Raw genomic sequence first — 20223 nt, 5'->3', positions numbered from 1 at the left:
TGCGATGGTGGGGGTGATGAGGGTGAGGGTGGAGGTGTGAGAACGGCCGATGTGCGATGGTGGTGGTGATGAGGGTGAGGGTGGTGGTGTGAGCACCGTCGATGTGTGATGGTGGTGGTGATGAGGGTGACGGTGGTGGTGTGAGCACTGCCGATGTGCGATGGTGGGGGTGATGAGGGTGAGGGTGGAGGTGTGAGAACGGCCGATGTGTGATGGTGGTGGTGATGAGGGTGAGGGTGGTGGTGTGAGCACCGTCGATGTGTGATGGTGGTGGTGATGAGGGTGAGGGTGGTGGTGTGAGCACTGCCGATGTGCGATGGTGGGGGTGATGAGGGTGAGGGTGGAGGTGTGAGAACGGCCGATGTGTGATGGTGGTGGTGATGAGGGTGAGGGTGGTGGTGTGAGCACCGTCGATGTGTGATGGTGGTGGTGATGAGGGTGAGGGTGGTGGTGTGAGCACTGCCGATGTGCGATGGTGGTGGTGATGAGGGTGAGGGTGGTGGTGTGAACACTGCCGATGTGCGATGGTGGTGGTGATGAGGGTGACGGTGGTGGTGTGAGCACTGCCGATGTGTGATGGTGGTGGTGATGAGGGTGAGGGTGGTGGTGTGAGCACTGTCGATGTGTGATGGTGGTGGTGATGAGGGTGAGGGTGGTGGTGTGAGCACTGCCGATGTGTGATGGTGGTGGTGATGAGGGTGAGGGTGGTGGTGTGAGCACTGTCGATGTGTGATGGTGGTGGTGATGAGGGTGAGGGTGGTGGTGTGAGCACTGTCGATGTGTGATGGTGGTGGTGATGAGGGTGACAGTGGTGGTGTGAGCACTGTCGATGTGTGATGGTGGTGGTGAGGGTGAGGGTGGTGGTGTGAGAAGTGCTGATGTGTGGTGGTGGGGGTGATGAGGGTGAGGGTGGTGGTGTGAGCACTGTCGATGTGTGATGGTGGTGGTGATGATGGTGAGGGTGGTGGTGTGAGCAGTGCTGATGTGCGATGGTGGTGGTGATGAGGGTGAGGGTGATGGTGTGAGCAGTGCTGATGTGTGATGGTGGTGGTGATGAGGGTGAGGGTGGTGGTGTGAGCACTGCTGATGTGTGATGGTGGTGGTGATGAGGGTGAGGGTGGTGGTGTGAGCAGTGCTGATGTGCGATGGTGGTGGTGATGAGGGTGAGGGTGGTGGTGTGAACACTGCCGATGTGCGATGGTGGTGGTGATGAGGGTGAGGGTGGTGGTGTGAGCACCGTCGATGTGTGATGGTGGTGGTGATGAGGGTGAGGGTGGTGGTGATGAGGGTGAGGGTGGTGGTGTGAACACTGCCGATGTGCGATGGTGGTGGTGATGAGGGTGAGGGTGGTGGTGTGAGCACCGTCGATGTGTGATGGTGGTGGTGATGAGGGTGACGGTGGTGGTGTGAGCACTGTCGATGTGTGATGGTGGTGGTGGTGAGGGTGAGGGTGGTGGTGTGAGCACCGTTGATATGCGATGGTGGTGGTGAGGAGGGTGACGGTGGTGGTGTGAGCACTGTCGATGTGTGATGGTGGTGGTGATGATGGTGAGGGTGGTGGTGTGAGCACTGTCGATGTGCGATGGTGGTGGTGATGAGGGTGAGGGTGGTGGTGTGAGCACTGCCGATGTGTGATGGTGGTGGTGATGATGGTGAGGGTGGTGGTGTGAGCACTGTCGATGTGCGATGGTGGTGGTGATGAGGGTGACGGTGGTGGTGTGAGCACTGTCGATGTGTGATGATGGTGGTGATGAGGGTGCCGGTGGTGGTGTGAGCACTGTCGATGTGTGATTGTGGTGGTGATGAGGGTGACGGTGGTGATGTGAGCCCCGCGGATGTGTGATGGTGGTGGTGATGAGGGTGAGGGTTGTGGTGTGAGCAGTGCTGATGTGCGATGGTGGTGGTGATGAGGGTGAGGGTGGTGGTGTGAGCACTGCTGATGTGTGATGGTGGTGGTGATGAGGGTGTGGGTGGTGGTGTGAGCACTGTCGATGTGCGATGGTGGTGGTGATGAGGGTGACAGTGGTGGTGTGAGCACTGTCGATGTGTGATGGTGGTGGTGATGAGGGTGAGGGTGGTGGTGTGAGCAGTGCTGATGTGTGATGGTGGTGGTGATGAGGGTGAGGGTGGTGGTGTGAGCACTGCTGATGTGTGATGGTGGTGGTGATGAGGGTGAGGGTGGTGGTGTGAGCAGTGCTGATGTGTGATGGTGGTGGTGATGAGGGTGAGGGTGGTGGTGTGAACACTGTCGATGTGTGATGGTGGTGGTGATGAGGATGAGGTTGGTGGTGTGAGCACTGTCGATGTGTGATGGTGGTGGTGATGAAGGTGAGGGTGATGGTGTGAGCAGTGCTGATGTGCGATGGTGGTGGTGATGAGGGTGAGGGTGGTGGTGTGAGCAGTGCTGATGTGTGATGGTGGGGGTGATGAGGGTAAGGGTGGTGGTGTGAGCACTGCCGATGTTTGATGGTCGTGGTGATGAGGGTGAGGATGGTGGTGTGAACACTGCCGATGTGCGATGGTGCGGGTGATGAGGGTGAGGGTGGTGGTGTGAGCACTGTCGATGTGTGATGGTGGTGGTGATGAAGGTGAGGGTGGTGGTGTGAGCACTGTCGATGTGTGATGGTGGTGGTGATGAGGGTGACGGTGGTGCTGTGAGCAGTGCTGATGTGTGATGGTGGTGGTGATGAGGGTGACGGTGGTGGTGTGAGCAGTGCTGATGTGCGATGGTGGTGGCGATGACCGTGTGATGGTAGTGATAACGTATGGTGGTGGTGATAATAGTGATCATGAAAATGGTCATAAAATGTTTGAAGGAGAGGTTACTAGTCAGTTGGTGGTCATTATGAATCTTGAATTCCTGGATTCAGAATAGTCCTGGCTTCAAATATTCTGTTCCGTTGTCACCCTATGGTTCAGATCAACATTGCTCCATCTTTTTTTTGGAAACAACTATGTCAGCCATATTTTCAGAGTTTGGAGATAAGGAGCCTGAGCCTAATCAGGTTCTCTGGAATTCTGAGGTATGAAATAGTGTGCTTTATAGTAGTGGTTTTCAAGCTTCTCCTGCAGTGACCTCTCACATGGAACTCTTCTTAAACCTTAAAATTCCCAGCTTTAGCCCCAGAGTTGCTAAGAACTTAAAAATTTACATTGTGGGCTCCTGATGGTGTTGACAGTGCTCAGTCTGATGCACACACATGGAGAACCACTTGTTTGTCTCACCTCTGCTTCATCTTCCAGACAGTTTTCACTGGTATGAAGTAAAATGAGAATAATAATGTGGTGGGTTATTCAGAAATCCAAATGTATTTAATGGAATCCTTTTCTCCTTGGTGACTTCTTTCCTACTTTCTTTTTTTAAATTTTTTTTATTCATTTGAGAGCGACAGACACAGAGAGAAAGACAGATAGAGGGAGAGAGAGAGAGAATGGGCGCGCCGGGGCTTCCAGCCTCTGCAAACGAACTCCAGACACATGCGCCCCCTTGTGCATCTGGCTAACGTGGGACCTGGGGAACTGAGCCTCGAACCGGGGTCCTTAGGCTTCACAGGCAAGCGCTTAACCGCTAAGCCATCTTTCCAGCCCCTACTTTCTTTCATGAAATACTGGTGATGGTACACTAATTTGGATGCATTGGTCATACTTACAAAATTAATAATTGATAACTAATCTGACCGTAGGATTTAGAGGAACGTTTTACAACTCTCTAGAATTCAAAAGTTTGAGGACCATAATCTAAGAAGTATGCATTTTACTATTTTTGTTTTGAACCTTTCTTTTAATTAAAGTCGGGGGAAAGGAGGTTGATGAAAGAAGATGTGCTTATTTTGTCTAAGCCCTCTCTGGCTTATTTTCTGAAAATAATTGTGATAAACTTCTTGATTTGCAAAACCCCTGTACCTTTCAGTCAACTCACAGTGCAAAGAAGACAACAGCCTGTGTACACAGGTGTACTGGGTGTGACACAGTTTTATCTTTGTTCTCCTCTGTGGCTTTTAGAATTAGCTGAGGAGCGTCCTTGGCCACAGGCTCCTGGCCTGAGCTTTTGACCTGATGGGTGAGTTAGTGGGCCTCCCTATCTCATATTCAGAGGGAGATAGCCTTTGTGTGCAAGCATTTTTCATTTTTGAATGTTTTATGATTTACTTAAGCTAGACACTTGGATAATTGTAACACAAATGTCCACTTGTAGTCAACCCTGCGAAGTGTTCTGATGGGCGGTATTTTGGAATACTTTTTGGCACAGCATTGAAGAAAATGCAGCAACTATTCCACATTAATTTGAACTTGAATAGTTTCCATGAAAATTCTCCTTAGTCACAGTGGTCCAGCCTTTGGCCTTGCTCAGTTGGATGATTGATTGCCTTAATTTGCCATTTGGCTTTCTTATGTAGACATAGGTTTAGTTGAGGTTGTTCAGATCTCTCTTGATGACCAAATTCAGTCCAAAATTGAGGAAATAAATCAGAGAGTCAGTTTCTGTCCATGTTCAAAAGGTTCCACAGAGCGTTCACATGCATTTTCTCTCTCCCTCTCTCTCTGTGTATATGTGTGCGTGTGTGTACCTGCATGCCTACATGAACGTGTGGAGGCCAGAGGACAACCTGCGGCTGTCGGTGGTGCCCTCCACCCCGTTTGAGGCAGGGCGCCTCGCTGTCCACTGCCGCATGCACGTGCTGGCGGGCCTGCGTGCTGCTCCTGACTCTGCCTCCCACTGCCGTCGGTGTGCTTGGGATCACAGCGATGTGCGTCACTTGTGTCTGGCTTCCACGTGGCATCCGGCGATCTGAGCTCCAGTTGTTAGGGCTTTCACAGCAAGTGCTTATTAACCACTGAGCCATCTGTCAGCTCTGTATTTGGAATTTTTATGGGAAGAAAAAGTAATTAGCTTTGTTTTAGTTTTTCTTAATAGTCCGTCTTCTTTCTGATCTTCCCATTGTTACAGACAACTCTCTCCACTTTCGTAGGTTCCGTTATGAATGTGAGGATCATTCCTCTTAGCATACTGACTTTTATCTCTGTAGAAGACTGGTCATGCATTCCTCTAAAGCCTTTTAAATATATATATATATATATATATATATATATATATATATATATATATGTATGTATATATATACATATTAATATTACTTAAAATGTATGTGATTTTTCTTTCCCTAAGCAAAGTTACTTAGTATATCACCCAACCATTACCTTTGGTATCTTGGGCTACGGGAAGGTAAAAGATGTTTGTCTATATTTATAGTTTCTGAAAATTGTTTATGTGTGTGTGTCATGGTTATTTTATATATATATGTGCGTGTGTGTTTTTGTGTGTGTTACATTATTAGTCTAAAATTATGTCTTAGAAACCACTCCCTGTTTTTTGAAGTCAGTTATAATTATGGTTATTTTGTCTTCTTTAAAAGTTAGGCATTTGTGGGGTAGAAATACTTCCAAATTTGTGACTATTCTTGTGCTAAGACTTATGCAATATCATAGAATAAAGAACCTTTTTTCCAATATCTTTGAATATCATCTGCATTGACTTTTTTTTTTTTTTTAGCATTCACATCATTTTTCCCTTAGGATATGTAGGGGAAGTCCCTGTAAATGGCCAAGTTTCTTTTCAAAATAAATCAGCATTAACTATATTAATGGAGAGGTCTCTGGAAATGTCAATTCAGATGGAAATGTTCAGCTTGGATTGAGCTTTCTGTGGAATTATTCATGTAATGCCATTTGCGTTCCCCAAGATTTTGTATTATTAATAGAATAGACAAATCAGCATTTTGTCTGTATGTGAGACACTGCTTGTTTTTCCTGTCTTGATTGCTGGTTGCACAGAAAATTTGGGCAAGGATAGATAGCGTCATTCTGAGAAGTCAGGGTAAAATGACTCAGGACCTGCCACCCTTTTGGGAGGCCTTCGTTTGTGAGCAGTCTGAATGGGGCATGGCAAGTAAGGACATCTGGGGCACCAAGAATGCAGGTGCTGGAATCACACAGGTTGTGTGCTGGGGAGCCAGGAAAGAAGGGCTTTGTCTGCAGCGTAGAACTGCCATTGTCAGGGCTCTCAGTGAGTCCCCCCACCTCCCCCCACAGACAGTTGCAAATGGTTCTTGGCAGTGGAGAGAACCAGAAACACTCCCCCACCCTGCATGACAGATTTTTCCAGCATGGTTAGAGCTGTGCTTTGCGTGTCTCCTGCTGCGCTCCCCGGCTCATTTCTTCACTTCTCTGCGACCCTCATTAGCTCTGTGGCCCCCAGCTTCTCCACGGCTCCCAGCTTGTCCCGGGTGTTGCACCTGGCATGAGCCTCTCTGGGTGTGGCCCAGTGGTGTGTTGGCACCTCCCTAAGCTTTCTGGTGCTGGACATGCTGTTGGGGAACCCTGTGCAATGTGGTTGGGGGCTCCAAAGTCTCGCTTCTTAGGTCTGGGTCCTTGTTTCACTGCGAGACTTTGGACAAATCCCTGAAAGTTCTCTTGATCAGTCAGATGGGACAGTAACAATATTTGTCACCTGGGGCATTCCATGGAAAAACCTTCTCACTGTATTTTCAAAAAACTTTATCAGCTATTATTATTATTTGAATTACTGCCTAAATATAGGGCTATGGGCCATGTGATCTCCTGAGTTTCCTTCTATTCTATGTGTGCATGTGGGGGGGGGGGGCGGGGCATGGTGACAGATGCCTGTCATCCCAGCACTCGAGAAGCTGAGGCAGGAGGATTATGACTTTCAAGTCATTCTGGGAAGAGAGAGGGAACAAATGAACACAGACCCAGACCCAGACACAAAACTCGTGCCACCAGCACACTGCCCATGGGGGATGTTTGAGCAGCTTTGGTGCCATGGCTCTGAAGAGAGCCAAGAATGTTTAGTGGTACCACAGTGCCAGAGAAAGCAGTGTCAGAGGAAGAGAACAAAGGCGGGACTCCAGCAGCAGGAGGTGGCCAGACTCTCTTTAGCCTTTACCCAGGGGCTTGCAGGTGGCTCCACAGAGAACAGTTTCTGGTGATCATGCTGGGGTGGGCTGGAAGCCTTCCTCCCTCCCCGCAGCTTTTGGACTGGGTGCAGATTCCAAACTTCCCGGGCCGGGCAGGCCTGCAGCTGGCTATGTCCTGGTGGGTGAGGAATGTAGAAGGCCCCTGGGGTACGGCTGTGGGTAAGGGAGCAGGCGCCAGTGTTTTCTTTCAAAGAGGGCTGTCTAGGCTGACAGCTCATGAAGTGAACAAAAATGAAGAAACATCCCCAGGTGTTAGATAGATCAAAATCTGCTGCTCAGCCTTCAGAACCATCCAATATCCAGACGAGAAAGGGGTCAGGCCATCAAGAGCTATGTACGGGGCTGGAGAGATGGCTTAGCGGTTAAGCGCTTGCCTGTGAAGCCTCAGGACCCTGGATTGAAGCTCGATTCCCCAGGACCCACGTAAGCCAGATGCACAAGGGGGCGCATGCATCTGGAGTTCGTTTGCAGTGGCTGGAGGCCCTGGCGCGCCCATTCTCTCTCTCCCTCTATCTGTCTTTCTCTCTGTGTCTATCGCTCTCAAATAAATAAATAAAAAATGGACAAAAAAAAAAAGAGCCATGTACGTCTAGAGAGGTAATAAACACGATAGGGTGACCATGTGCTGGGAACAACAATGAAGATGAACTCATAGTAATTCAATAGCAGATTTGTATAACTGCTAACTTATTCTGCATGACTATTTTCTCTCTGGATAAATAGCACTTGACTAAGTTGGTGGCATAGACTAGATATTTTCACAGTTGATTTTTTTTTTTTTACCTGATTTAACATGAAGCATATATTTGTTAGTTTTTTTTTTGTTTTTTGTTTTTTTTTTTTTTTCCTCAGGGCCTTGTACTGCTAGGCAAGTTCTTTATCACTGAACATCCCCAGCCCTCCTTTTTTTTTCTTTTTTCAATTTTTTTATTAACAACTTCCATGATTATAAAAAATATCCCATGGTAATGCCCTCCCTCCCCCCTCTTTCCCCTTTGAAACTCCATTCTCTATCATATCCCCTCCCCATCTCAATCAGTCTCTCTCTTATTTTGATGTCATGCTCTTTTCCTCCTATTATGATGGTCTTGTGTAGGTAGTGTCAGGCACTGTGAGGTCATGGATATCCAGGCCATTTTGTGTCTGGGGGGAGCACGTTGTAAGGAGTCCTGCCCTTCCTTTGGCTCTTACATTCTTTTTGCCACCTCTTCTGCAACGGACCCTGAGCCTTGGAATGTGTGCTAGAGACATTGTAGTACTGAGCACTCCGGTCACTTCTTTCCAGCACCATGGTGCCTTCTGAGTTATCCCAAGGTCGCTGCCATCTGAAAAGAGAAGATTCTCTACCAAAAGTGAGAGTAGCATTAGTATAAGGGAATGAACATTAAGAGAAGTGCTTACTGGGCAGTTTGATGAGCATAGTATATACATTTAGCCAGACAGCAGCAGATGTTACACCCCTAGGGCTCATGACTATGCCTGTTGTAGGTTTTCAGTATAAGGGATGTGTTTCCCTCCCATGGAGCAGGCCTCCAGTCCAATTTAAGGGCAGTTAATTTCCACCATGACAGATGTGCCAGTGTTACACCCGTTGGCTCATTTGGCCTGGCTTGCCAAATATAAGGCTTGCAGTGTCCACTGTTGAGTATCTTCACTGGTGATTTCTCTCTCTCCCATTGAACTGCATGCAGAATGGCTTCTTCCAGCTTTTTTGTCAGCTGGTCTACATGGAGGAGGTTATCAGCTCAGTTCCAGCAGGATTTCTCAGTGGCCTTGTAGCCCAAGTATGTGGAGTCTTTAGCAGTAGGGTCATACAATGTATTCCTGGTGGGAAACCAAGGCCCAGCCCTCCTTTTACTTTTTATTTTGAGGCAGGGTCTCACTAAGTTGACCAGGCTGGCTTTGAACTTACTCTGTAGCTCAGGCAGGTCTTGGACATGTGATTCTCCAGCCTCGGTCTCCCAAGTAGCTAGGCTGTCAAGTATAGGTGTGCTTGGATGTCTTATATCTTGTCTTATTTACCCATTCCTTTGTTGATAATGTTTGGTTTATTTCCATTTCCCCCACGTGTATTGAACATAATCTTTTGCAGATTCCTTTCTACAATCCTGGTAATTTTCTTGTGATGGATTCTGAGAAAGAGGTTAAGTTAAAAGGTACCCATACAATTTAAGGGCTTTCATGGTGTCATCACTGGCTCTCAGAAAGGTACTTATTAATTTACACTCCTACTAGTCATGTATGAACATGTCTATCCCGTTGCATACTCACCACTGATTCACATGATAGCTTTTTTTTCTAACATTGTCGTATAAAGCAAAATTGTGTTACATTATTAAAATTAATCAAGGTAGGACTAGAAGACACTTGATTACTCAATTGAGCAAAGGTCCTGGGAATTGTATTCATCCAAAGATTTCAGCCCCCCACATTGGGGGTGACAGGCAGTGATGGCTGTTTGCCTGTTGAGACATGTTCTTTAGGACTGTTGGAGGTGAAAGGCTATAGCTGAGTGTGGCGTTCTTGAAGGCTGCGTGGACATAGCAGCCGCCTGATGATTTTTACTTGACTCTCTTGATTAAATGAAGTTTTCAGTCACTTTTTGACCTTACACTTAGAATGGTACCTGAGAAATCATCCATTTCAAACAGTCATTTTAAATGAATGGCAGCCAACCTGCCTTATAAAATGAAACCTTGGGGAGAGGAGATTTTATAAGCTTCAATGACTTTCATGTAGTTTATTAAAATTTGATAGGCATGATCTCATGGATAGTTGCCTCTACCTAGTGCCTCGTTTATTTTAAGTTTTAATTATTTTTAAAGTAAAAAGAGAAACTGGAGAAGCCAAACCCAATGAGGTGATGTTGGCTACCTGGAGCCACTTACTACATGGAAGACTAAGAATAGAACCAGGTTGTCCCCATCCACATACCTGTTGACTTTGGGCTGTAATATTTTCCAGTGTCAGATAGTAACATTTTCCAAGTTACTGTAAAAAATGGGAAAATCCACTAGGTACCAGAGCCAAGTCCTGTTTCCTGACTTTTCCACAGGCTTTATGGATAACATGCAGGGCTCAATGAGTCAGAACCAAGGCCTTCCTAGTGCACAGAGCCTTGAACAAACAGCTAACTCCCCACGGGGCCTTGGTGGATTGTGAATGAAGCCAGAAAGTGATTCAGTCCTAGATCAAAACAGAAAACACTTGCAGACACACCACAAAGCAAAAATAGAGTTCTTATTATTTCTCAGCTGCAGAAAAATGGCATTGGGAAGAGTGGTTTTTCAGCTCTGGAGCAATTTTAAGATCTGTATTGGGTGTTTGTATAAGGTTTTCTTTTGTGAATAAATCATGACCCCGACAGCTTGTTCCCCAGGACACAACTCTAGGTGTGTCTTGCTTTCATAGCAATGTCAATAACTAAATTGAATTTTATAAAATTTTTAGGAAGAAATAAAGATTGAATAGGCTAGGTTTTTTAGTTAAGTGAAAAATTACATCTATGGAACTTCTGAAAAGATGGCATTTTGGTAATAGATGACGTGGGAAGCATGATGTAGTAGCCCTTTGCAAATAGTACCTCAGTGGATGGCCCACTTTAAATGAATGAACACCATTTAATATTATTTTGCAAATGACCACATTTACATTTCCTGACTCTAGCAAGGCATTGTGGGAAGTGGATTTCCTGAATTAGTACAATCTTGAGATGACCAAAGGTTACTGGTTTAACTAACCCCTTTGTTTGCTTGGGGCTTTTTGGTGGACATTATTTAGAAACACTCAATACCCAGACTTTTTTGGAGACTTGGGTTAGTTTTCTTTTTTTTTTCCTTCAAGTTTTTTTTTTAAATTTATTTATTTATTTATTTATTTGAGAGCGACAGACACAGAGAGAAAGACAGAAGGAGGGAGAGAGAGAGAGAATGGGCGCACCAGGGCTTCCAGCCTCTGCAAATGAACTCCAGACGCGTGTGCCCCCTTGTGCATCTGGCTAACGTGGGACCTGGAGAACCGAGCCTCGAACCGGGGTCCTTAGGCTTCACAGGCAAGCGCTTAACTGCTAAGCCATCTCTCCAGCCCTCCTTCAAGTTTTGTTTGAGTGAGAGAGGGAGAGAATGGGCATGCCGGGGCCTCTAGCTTATGGCCAACGTATGTGCCACCTTGTGCATCTGGCTTTACGTGGGACCTGGAGAATCGAGCCTGAGTCCTTAGGCTTCACAGGCCTTAACCACTCAGCTGTCTCTTGAGTCCTTGGGTTTAAACAGCCTGTGCCGTGTACAGGGCTCCCATGTGATCTAGGGAGATGGAAGGTTTCAGAGAAGCAAGCGCAGTGACTCTCCGGCCTGAGAACAACTGCAGTTTTCTCCCACCATGCATCAGATGTCTCTGGTTTTGAAGTCATAGAGGACCTTCATCTTTTCTCTGGGTTTATACTGGTATGTGGGAGACCAAAGGTGGAGGGCTCTGGCCACCAGGTGAGGAGGAGAGTGGCTGGTACCTGTGGGTTCCCACTACGCCACAGCAGTGTGTGTTCCCTAAACTTGCCTCTGACCTCCATCTGGCCGGGATGGCCGCCCTCCTTTCCCTTCTCCAGGGATACCCCTTCTGCGGGTGTGAATGGTCCTCTTGGGGCCATAGGGGCTAAATGACTTCGTGGTTTCCCGGCAAAGCTGACTTGCAGAAGTGTAAGGCTGGGGGTATGTTGGGTCAGATGACTGGCATTCCTGTCTGCTTGCATACTCCAGGGAGGCAGCACTTTCTCTCAAGCTTGGCTCAGCCTGTGCTTGGCTCAGAGCGCTTTAGAGCAGGGAGGAAAATGACGTTTACTAATGTATCGCCCAGCTTAGATGACAAGTACTGAGGACTGAACTGTTTGTGGGCAGAGCAAGTCCAAGGGCTTCTTCAGGAGTTCATGGAGCACAAGCCCAGGTGTTCCTTGCCAACAGGGTCACAGATTGATTTCTGCCTTCCATCACTGTCCTGCAGGTACTGCCAGGCCATTTTACCTGGACTGTTGTTTTTGTGTATGCTGTGGATTGAACCCAGGGTCTCATGCGTGCTAAGAACACACTGTACACTAAGCTATACCCCTTTGACACATGTGCCGCCCTCTTGTGGCACATGTGTGACATTGCGTGCTTGCATCACTGCATCTGGCTACATGGGACCTGGAGATTTGAACATAAGTTCTTAGACTTCACAGGCAAGCGCCTTAACTGCTAAGCCTTCTCTCTAGCCCCTAGATCCCCCCCTTTTATTTTTTTTAAAGATTTTATTTTCATTAATTAGAGACAGAAAGAGGGAGATAGAGAGAGAGAAACTGGGCATGCCAAGGCCTCTAGCCACAGCAAACGAACTCCAGATGCACCACCATGTGCATATGGCTTATGTGGGACCTGCAGAATCAAACCTGGGTCCTTAGGCTTCACAGGCATGCACCTTAACCGCTAAACCACCTCTCCAGTCCTAGATTCCTTTTTAAAAAAATTTTTCCGAGGTAGGGTGTCACTCTAGCTCAGGCTGACCTGGAACTCACTATGTCGTCTCAGGGTGGCCTCGAACTCAGGGCAGTCCTCCTGCCTCCCAAGTGCCGGGATTAAAGATGTGAGCTACCACGTCCGGCTCCCTAGATACCTTTTTAATAGTTCCCTGTCACATCCTTGTGGTTTTATGCCATACCTTTGAGGCCAAGCATGTGGGAGCAATTTTTCATTGCTTTGTGGCAGTTCTACCCTAAGAAAATTCTCTAGTTCAGCTGCCAGCGGTGCTGGGGGAAGTCTGTTGGTGACAAATCTTGGTCAGGCTTTAGTTGTACTAGGCGAGAGAGAATAGAGTCTTGCTTTTCAGCATGTGTTGGTACTGGGATAATTACACAGGGATTGAAAAACAACTCAGTAGCTATGACTGGAGGTGTACCTCGCTCCCTGGGTGAGAATAACAGCTGGACTTTCAAGCTGCAGCTTGTTGTTGGAACAGCCAAGGAACATGGACGAGAAGCTTGCCAACTCCCCTGAAGACCTCCTTACCGATAAATAGGAAATACCGGCTGGGTTCAGGGTAACACTTCACCAGGGCGTGCTCTCTTTAGGAAAGCTGCGGGGAAGGTAATGGGTTTATTTGTAAAAGTTGACAAGATATCACTTGTTTTGGGAGGGGTTGCATATAGGTACGTGGAGCCCGTGTTTGAATAGAGAAAGCATGGATTAACTTTTTAAGCTGTCAACTAATTATTAAGTGTGAAAGAATGTGTTAGTTACTTTTCTTGTTGTCGTAACAAAATAACTGGAAAAAGCAGCTCGCAGGAGGAAGTTGTACCCTGGCCCATGGTTTGAGGGGATAGAGTCTATAATGGGGGAGGGGTCGTAGTGTCTGGAGCCGGGAACACTGACTTCGCATTTGGGCTTCACAGAGAGAAGCATGCTGGTTGGTGCTCAGGCCCCTTTCTCCTGGCCTCCCTTTCTCCTTAGTCCAGGCCCCAGCCCATGGTGTGACACAACTGTCATCCTCACTGGACACACTCTCCCGTCTCCTAGGTGGCTCCAGCCAAGTGGCCAGTGAAGATTCACCACCACGAAGACCTCTTACCATTTAGAAACTGTTTTGTTGGACGTCTTCTCTGTTCTCACACAGATATAGGGTAGCATTGCTTGGGGCTGGCGAGATGGCTTCAGAGTTAAAGTTGCTGACGCCAGAGCTCAGAATCCCCCACGTCCACGTAACACTGGATGCAACAGGTCCATGTGGCTGTAATCCTAAACGTGCCTCCCACCAGGGGACGCACAGTCAGGACAGGCCTGAGCCTTGCAAGCCTGCGAGGCTGCTATTCACAGTGGCAGAAACAAGAGGGACCCCGTCTCAGGCAGGGGGGAGGTGTACACTGTATTCCACACGTGGGCCGTGGCGTGCGTGCACCCACTTTGCCACCCCCCCCCCCCCGCCACGTGTGAATGTTGCTGCTTCCTTCTGATTTTGTTTCTCATTCACATTTTTAAAATCTGCATCTTAATTAGCATACAAAATAACGGGTCTCATCAGGATGTTTTTGAAAAATATTTATTTGCAATGAGAGAAAGAGAATGGGTGTGCCAGGGCCTCTAGCCACTGCAAACAAACTCCAGATGCACGTGCCACTTTATACATTCAACATTATGTGGGTCCTGGGAATCAAGCCGGGGTTGTTAGGCTTTGCAGGCAACTAAGTGCCTTAACTGCAGAGCCATCGCTGCAGCCCATCGTTAGGACATTTTTATATACACATATAGTATAGCTTGCTCATATCCCTCCCATTATCCTCCTAATCCCTCCTTTCTCTTGTTTCTGGTTCCCTTTTTTACCCTTAATAGATGTCCTTATGCTTGCATCTCTCTCTGTCTTTCTTGCTCTTATATATTATCTATCTTCCTGCCACTTATTTATTTACCCAACCATCTATCAATCAGCTATTTAGTTAAAAGTAGATTCTGCATATGAGAAAATCATGCTATTTTGTCTTCTTCCCCCTTTATTTTGTTCCCCTTTCCCCAGTTCCTTTAACTCTCTTCGTTCCCCTTCTGGTTAAAAATATGGAACACGTCACGAATCTGCGTGTCATCCTTGCATGAGGCCATGCTAATCTTTTCTGTACCGTTCCAATTTTAGTATATGTGCTGCCAAAGCGAGTGCACGCATGGGTGTTTTAATATTACAGAGTATGGAGGAAAGCAAGCTGAGCATGCTGCCTTCTCTGGACTTCTAGGACTTGAACGATTTCCTCTTGTGCTCTACATGGGTCTAATCTAATATAACGAGTGCCCATTTACTTAAGGAAAGGCCCTTTGAAATTCTAGCCCGGATAGATAAATTCTGTTGCCGCTGGGCATGCTGTCATTTGTGGCTGTGGATCCAGGTTTCCCAGGCTCACAACACCTCTGGGAATGTCTGTGAAGCTTCAGCCTGCCTTCCTCCAGATCGGAGCCAGCCGGATGTGATGGCCTGAGCGGCTCAGATTTGGAGACCAGCAACATTTCCCTCAGCATTATTCCCTCAGCCATGAATGCTTTTGCCCAGCTAATTTTGTTATTTTGGGGTTTGATTTCTGTGGTGCCAAAAATCAAGAAAAACACCCTGGATGGTGGATGTTTGTACCAGAAAGGCCCTTTGCTAGTGTCCGGATTGCTCAGTTTGCTTCTGTTCAGGGAAGGCCAGTGTCTTCCCTTTCAGAGGCCTGTCCTCGTTCAGTGCCGTTCAGCATGTTGGGATGCATCCTTCAAGGACAAATGTCTTTCCCTCTTCTTCATCCTCCAGCGTCTCCACTTCTTGCAGCCCATATGCCCGGCTGTCCAGGGGAGCTTCCCTGTCCAGCACAGCCACCACTGCCCGATCCAAGGAGCCCTTGAATGTCAGCACGTACGTGATAATTTTAGACCCACCTTTCCAGCATAGGCTTCCTTCCTGAGCTATAGCTCCTCCATCCAGGGGCTCCCTGAGCATCTCCAGATAACCACACCAGTGTGCCTCAAAGCAAGCCCTGTGTCCTTGGCCTTCTGTCTAATGGGCTTCCTAACCAAGTCCCCAAACGCTGGATGGCCCGGACCGTCTCCTCTAGTTGCACAGGTCTGACATTGAGTCAACAAATCAGTTCTTCCTTCTTGGCAGTTATTTTCCCCCTCATTTCTAATCACCCTCTCAAGTCTGATTGATACTGCTTCTTAAATTTTGATTTCAGCCTCTTGAATGTGTCTGTTTCTAGCCTCTCTCTTCTCTTGTCTCACTCTCACACAGCTAGAGCCCTAGTCATTGCTCTTGAATCTCCCCACTGTATCTGCGGTGGTTTTCCCCTTCGCTCTGCTATGGCTCCTCCTTTGCGTGTTTTCTAGGATGGGCCCAGAGCGATTTTACAAAGCCCACACCCCACCATGTTGGTTCTTGGCTGGCGTGAAAGGATCAGAGACTTCCCACTTCCTGTAGTGCTCCTTCTGTTTTTATTATTTTTAAATTTAAAAGTAGGTATTTGTACATGTGTGCATGCATGTATGTGTGTGCATGGGTATGACCATGGGTCCCCCGGACCTCTTGCTGCTGTGAGCAAACACCAGATGCTTGTACACTTGTGTCTGGCTCACGTGGGTGGGCTGGGAATCGAAGGCAGGCTGGGTTGGCAGACTTTACAAATAAGCACTTATAACCACTGAACTACCTTCCTAGCCTCCTCTTCTTGATGTATGTGTGTGTGTATATAATTTATTTATTTATGAGAGAGAGAGGGAGGAAGGGAGAGGGAGAGAATGGGTGCACAGGGCCTCCAGCCACTGCAAACAAACTCTAGATGCATGCGCTGCCTTGTGCATTTGGCGTACATGGGTCCTGGGGAATCAAACCTGGGTCCTTTGGCTTTGCAGGCAAGCATCTTAACCACTAAGCCACTCCTCCAGACCCTATCTCAATTTTCTATAGTGCTAGGGATACAGATTTGGGAAGCCGTGTCTGGCTTTTTATTTTATTTTATTTTAAATTTTTTTGTTGTTATTTTATTTATTTTAGAGCGACAGAGAGAGAAAGAGGCAAAGATAGAGAGAGAGAATGGGCGTGCCAGGGCCTCCAGCCACTGCAGACGAACTCCAGACGCATGCGCCCCCTTGTGCATCTGGCTAACGTGGGTCCTGGGAGAATTGAGCCTTGAACCAGGGTCCTTAGGCTTCACAAGCAAGCGCTTAACCACTAAGCCATCTCTCCAGCCCCGTGTCTGGCTTTTTAAAACTGTGAGTTCTAGGTGTCATGGTTAGAGCCTCATGTTTGCACACTGAGTACTCTCACCTGCTGAGCCATCTCCTCGCCCCAGCAGCTGCTCCTTAAGCCATCCAGTAGAGCGGCCACCGGCTGAGGTTGTCTAGAACAGTCCTAGATCATGTATCCTTGCCAAGTAAACACTCCACTACTGAGATTCTTGATGGGATGTCACATTTTTTGTTCTTGGTGGTCCTGGTGTTCAAAATCATGGCCTTCCATATGCTCGGTGAGCACTTGACTATGGCACCCATGTGCTGTCCCCCTTTTGGAGAAAGACCCTTGCTAAGGCAGGACTCTCCCTGTAGCTCAGGCTGGCCATCACGGTTGCCCACTTCAATGTCTAGCGTCCTGGGCTTGCGCCTCCTTGCCTGGCAGGAGCCCTCACTCTTAAAGACGTGCCAGCTTAGGTAGCAAACTACAGGCTGAGTAGACTTCATCCAAAGGTCTGAATTCTGAAACGCTCCAAAATCTCACACTTTTGGAGCACTGATAGGACCGTACAAGTGGAAAATCCCACGCCTGAGCTCACGTGATGGGCAGCAGTCCCAACACAGCCGCATTAAAGAGACTGTATAAAACTGCCTTCTGCCTATGTCAACTTATAAATAAATTTAAAGTTTAGACCTGGGTGCCATTCCCCCAAGATACCTCATTTTGTGTACACAAAGATTCCAGGAGCTGAAAAACATACAAAATCTGAATCCCAAGCATTACTGATGAGAGGAACTCAAACTTGCTTTCGTGATGCATCACCACACCCCGATTTCCTTGCCTCCGCCCACCCTGCCACATTTCCTCCGCCACACTGAACGGTGTGTTTGGCTTTCTCAGCTCTCACTCGTGTGCACCCATTTTTTTTTTTTTTCTACTCTGACCCTTCATCTTTTCTCTCTGGCTGGCTCCTGTGAGTCTTTGATTTCATTCCCTCCATGACCTGCATTCTTGCTTCCACACTCAATGTGGCCCACTTTCCCTTATTTTTCCCCGGTGCCTGTACTTAGCTCTTTGAACCTTTTAACCTCACATCATAACTCCTTATTTATTTCACCACTCAGCCAGATTCTAATGTGAAGGCAAATACCATGTCCTTGTCACTGGTCCCTGAGGTTGCTTGGCATTGGCTACATCACAGATGCTTGATAAAGATTTGTTGGACAAGTGAAATGAATGGGTGAGACAAAAGTCAGATTCTTCTCAAATAATAATATATAAATAGGCTGCTGTTCTAGTCCGTATTCCCTCACAAGAATACTTAATCTTGTGTAAGGGCATTTTTGAATGCCTTGGTGGAAGAACTGAGAATACAGATTAGGACATTCTCATCCTGCTATTAAATAATTCAGGTTCACCACGATTATACTGGCAAGCACCCCATTCCAGGTAGGTCACCCTTTTAACATTAAGCTAACTTTAGATTCCCTGCTTTCATCCCACAATTCCCTCCTTAACATACTGTTCATGATAAGCTGTTATTTGAGCATTGCAGTGAATTCTCTTTAATGAGACATCTTGAAACACGGCATAGTTAGGCCTGACGTAAAGTCAACCCTAACACCAAGGCAACGCATATTGCTCAGGACGTTTTGTTGTGGTTGTTGTTGAGGCAGTGACATTTTTGCCATCGAGGAGGTTTCCTGAGGACAACTGAGAAGCCCTAGTGAGCTCATTCCAGCTGGGTCAGGTGACAAGATTGCCAGAGGGACTCGTGGCTCTGCCATGGGTTGGGGTCCAGGACTACATGAGGAGGAGAAGGGAGCCAAGTGGCAGTGCAGATGCCATGTGACCAGCTGCCTGATGCCCCTCCCACCACAGCTAGGGTGGCCCTCTCTGCCAAGCCGTCCCTGCCGGGAACTGTAAGCGCGAGGAAAGCCTTCCTCCCTTAAGTTGCTTTTGTCAGGTATTTGTCGCAACAGTGAGAAAAAGGAAGACAGCTGGCGACTTTGCACTGAAGAGACTGAGGCACGAGAGCTGCCTAGACCGTGCATGACCACTCATTTCCCCACCGGCACTGGACCCAGCCAGCTCGGGCTGAGTATCCGATGCTGCCGTTGCAGCTCTCTGGGGCCTTTCAAAACCTAGAAGCTTTGGTGTAAGTATGTGATAAATAGTTTTAACTCCCTTTTTTTATTTTTAAGCAACAAGGTAGATTAGTCTCATTTTCTTATTTTGTCAAAATTTATTGCCTCCTCCACCTTGTGCTTATTGCTTTGTTATTGAAGTTGAGAAAGGAAGACAAATTAAAACAATAAAGCAAAATGTTAGAGGGAGTTTTGCGGGCAAGTGAATTAAACATCGGCACCTCTACATATGGCTCTTGGAGCCTGGAGCTATTCACAGCTGTGCTGATCAATGGTTGAGGTGAAATGGACCAGCTTGGAGCTCTACCTTGCTGCACTGAGATGATCCTGTTGCCAGCAGGGACCGGGGTGTATGGAGAGTGCCTGCACGGGGCCGGAGGCCGTGTCTCAGGTGAGGGGTGAGGTAGAGAGACAGAGGGATTGGGTGGAAGAGCGAAGAGGAGGTGAGTCTCAAACTCAACCATGAGACTCAAGTAGACATGCGACCTACCCTCACTTCCTCCATGATACAGCTGTGTTCAGTGCAGCCCACCGGGACCCTTCTGAGGGCCTGCTGAGCACTGAGGTGCAGGCGTGGAGTCTGGGGTGCTGAAGGACATGTTCCCTTCCTCTCTGGGGAAGTAACTGAGGACAGCCATCATTGCTTGTGTCAGGAAGATCTCTTCTCATTCCAGTAACCAAGTCTGACTTTCTTCTCTCTTTGCTCTTTCCCTCAAGAAACTCCCTGGGAAAGCTAGAAGGTATGGCAAGGGGCCAAGAGTTTTGTTTGCTTTTTGTTGTTGTTGTTTTTTAATATCATAAGATTTACAACTGCCTCATTCCACAGAGGACTTGAGGGCATCTTGGCAACCTCTGCCACCTCCTACCTCCTGCCTCTGACGTCATCAGGACTCCAACGGTGACTCCCCCTTTAGCTGTGAGGTGGGGTCTGGAGTCAGGTCACACCTTGGGAAGGGCAGCCTCAGAGGCCTGGCCGTGTCTCCTTGGCTGCTTTTGGTTCTGGTGTTGCGCTTTACTAAGAAGGAAGGGGGATCCTCGTTTTCACAGTCTCTGTGCAGATTGGGGGAACGTTTCTCTGGGAACTCTGGCTTGTTTTGCTGACGGTGACCGGAGGGTGGGGGTCCTTTTGCTCGCAGAGATGGGTTGGACCTTGCTGCTGGTGGGGATCCCGCGAGGCTGCATTCCGAGGCGCTGTTCCGCTCTCTCACGGTGACGCTGTGGATAATCCCAAGGGTGACTTTTTCTGCTGCCTGTATGTCTCTGGCAGCCCCGTTGGGGTTTGGTTTGAAATTGAGGCCTGTTGCTGCCCCTCCAGGGTGAGAAGCGGGGAATGAATGAATGAACCCTGCCGGCGTGCTGGCACTTACCTCTCCTGTGCC

At 47.8% G+C, this 20223-nt stretch overlaps 1 protein-coding gene and 1 non-coding gene across 4 annotated transcripts in view; one reads left to right on the top strand and one right to left on the bottom strand.

Annotated features, from left to right (window-relative positions):
* Positions 1–20223, top strand: part of Camk1d (calcium/calmodulin dependent protein kinase ID) — a 490150-nt gene that overhangs the window by 63037 nt on the left and 406890 nt on the right. The window lies entirely within an intron of this gene.
* LOC123455169 lies at positions 14558–14665 on the bottom strand. Its single transcript, XR_006633727.1, has one exon. It is a non-coding gene; the product is annotated as a U6 spliceosomal RNA (small nuclear RNA).

The sequence above is a fragment of the Jaculus jaculus genome, chromosome 15 (genome assembly GCF_020740685.1).
Source record: "Jaculus jaculus isolate mJacJac1 chromosome 15, mJacJac1.mat.Y.cur, whole genome shotgun sequence".
Taxonomy (NCBI): domain Eukaryota; kingdom Metazoa; phylum Chordata; class Mammalia; order Rodentia; family Dipodidae; genus Jaculus; species Jaculus jaculus.
Note: the sequence above shows the minus strand (reverse complement) of the source record. Positions and strands in the feature narration are given on the sequence as shown.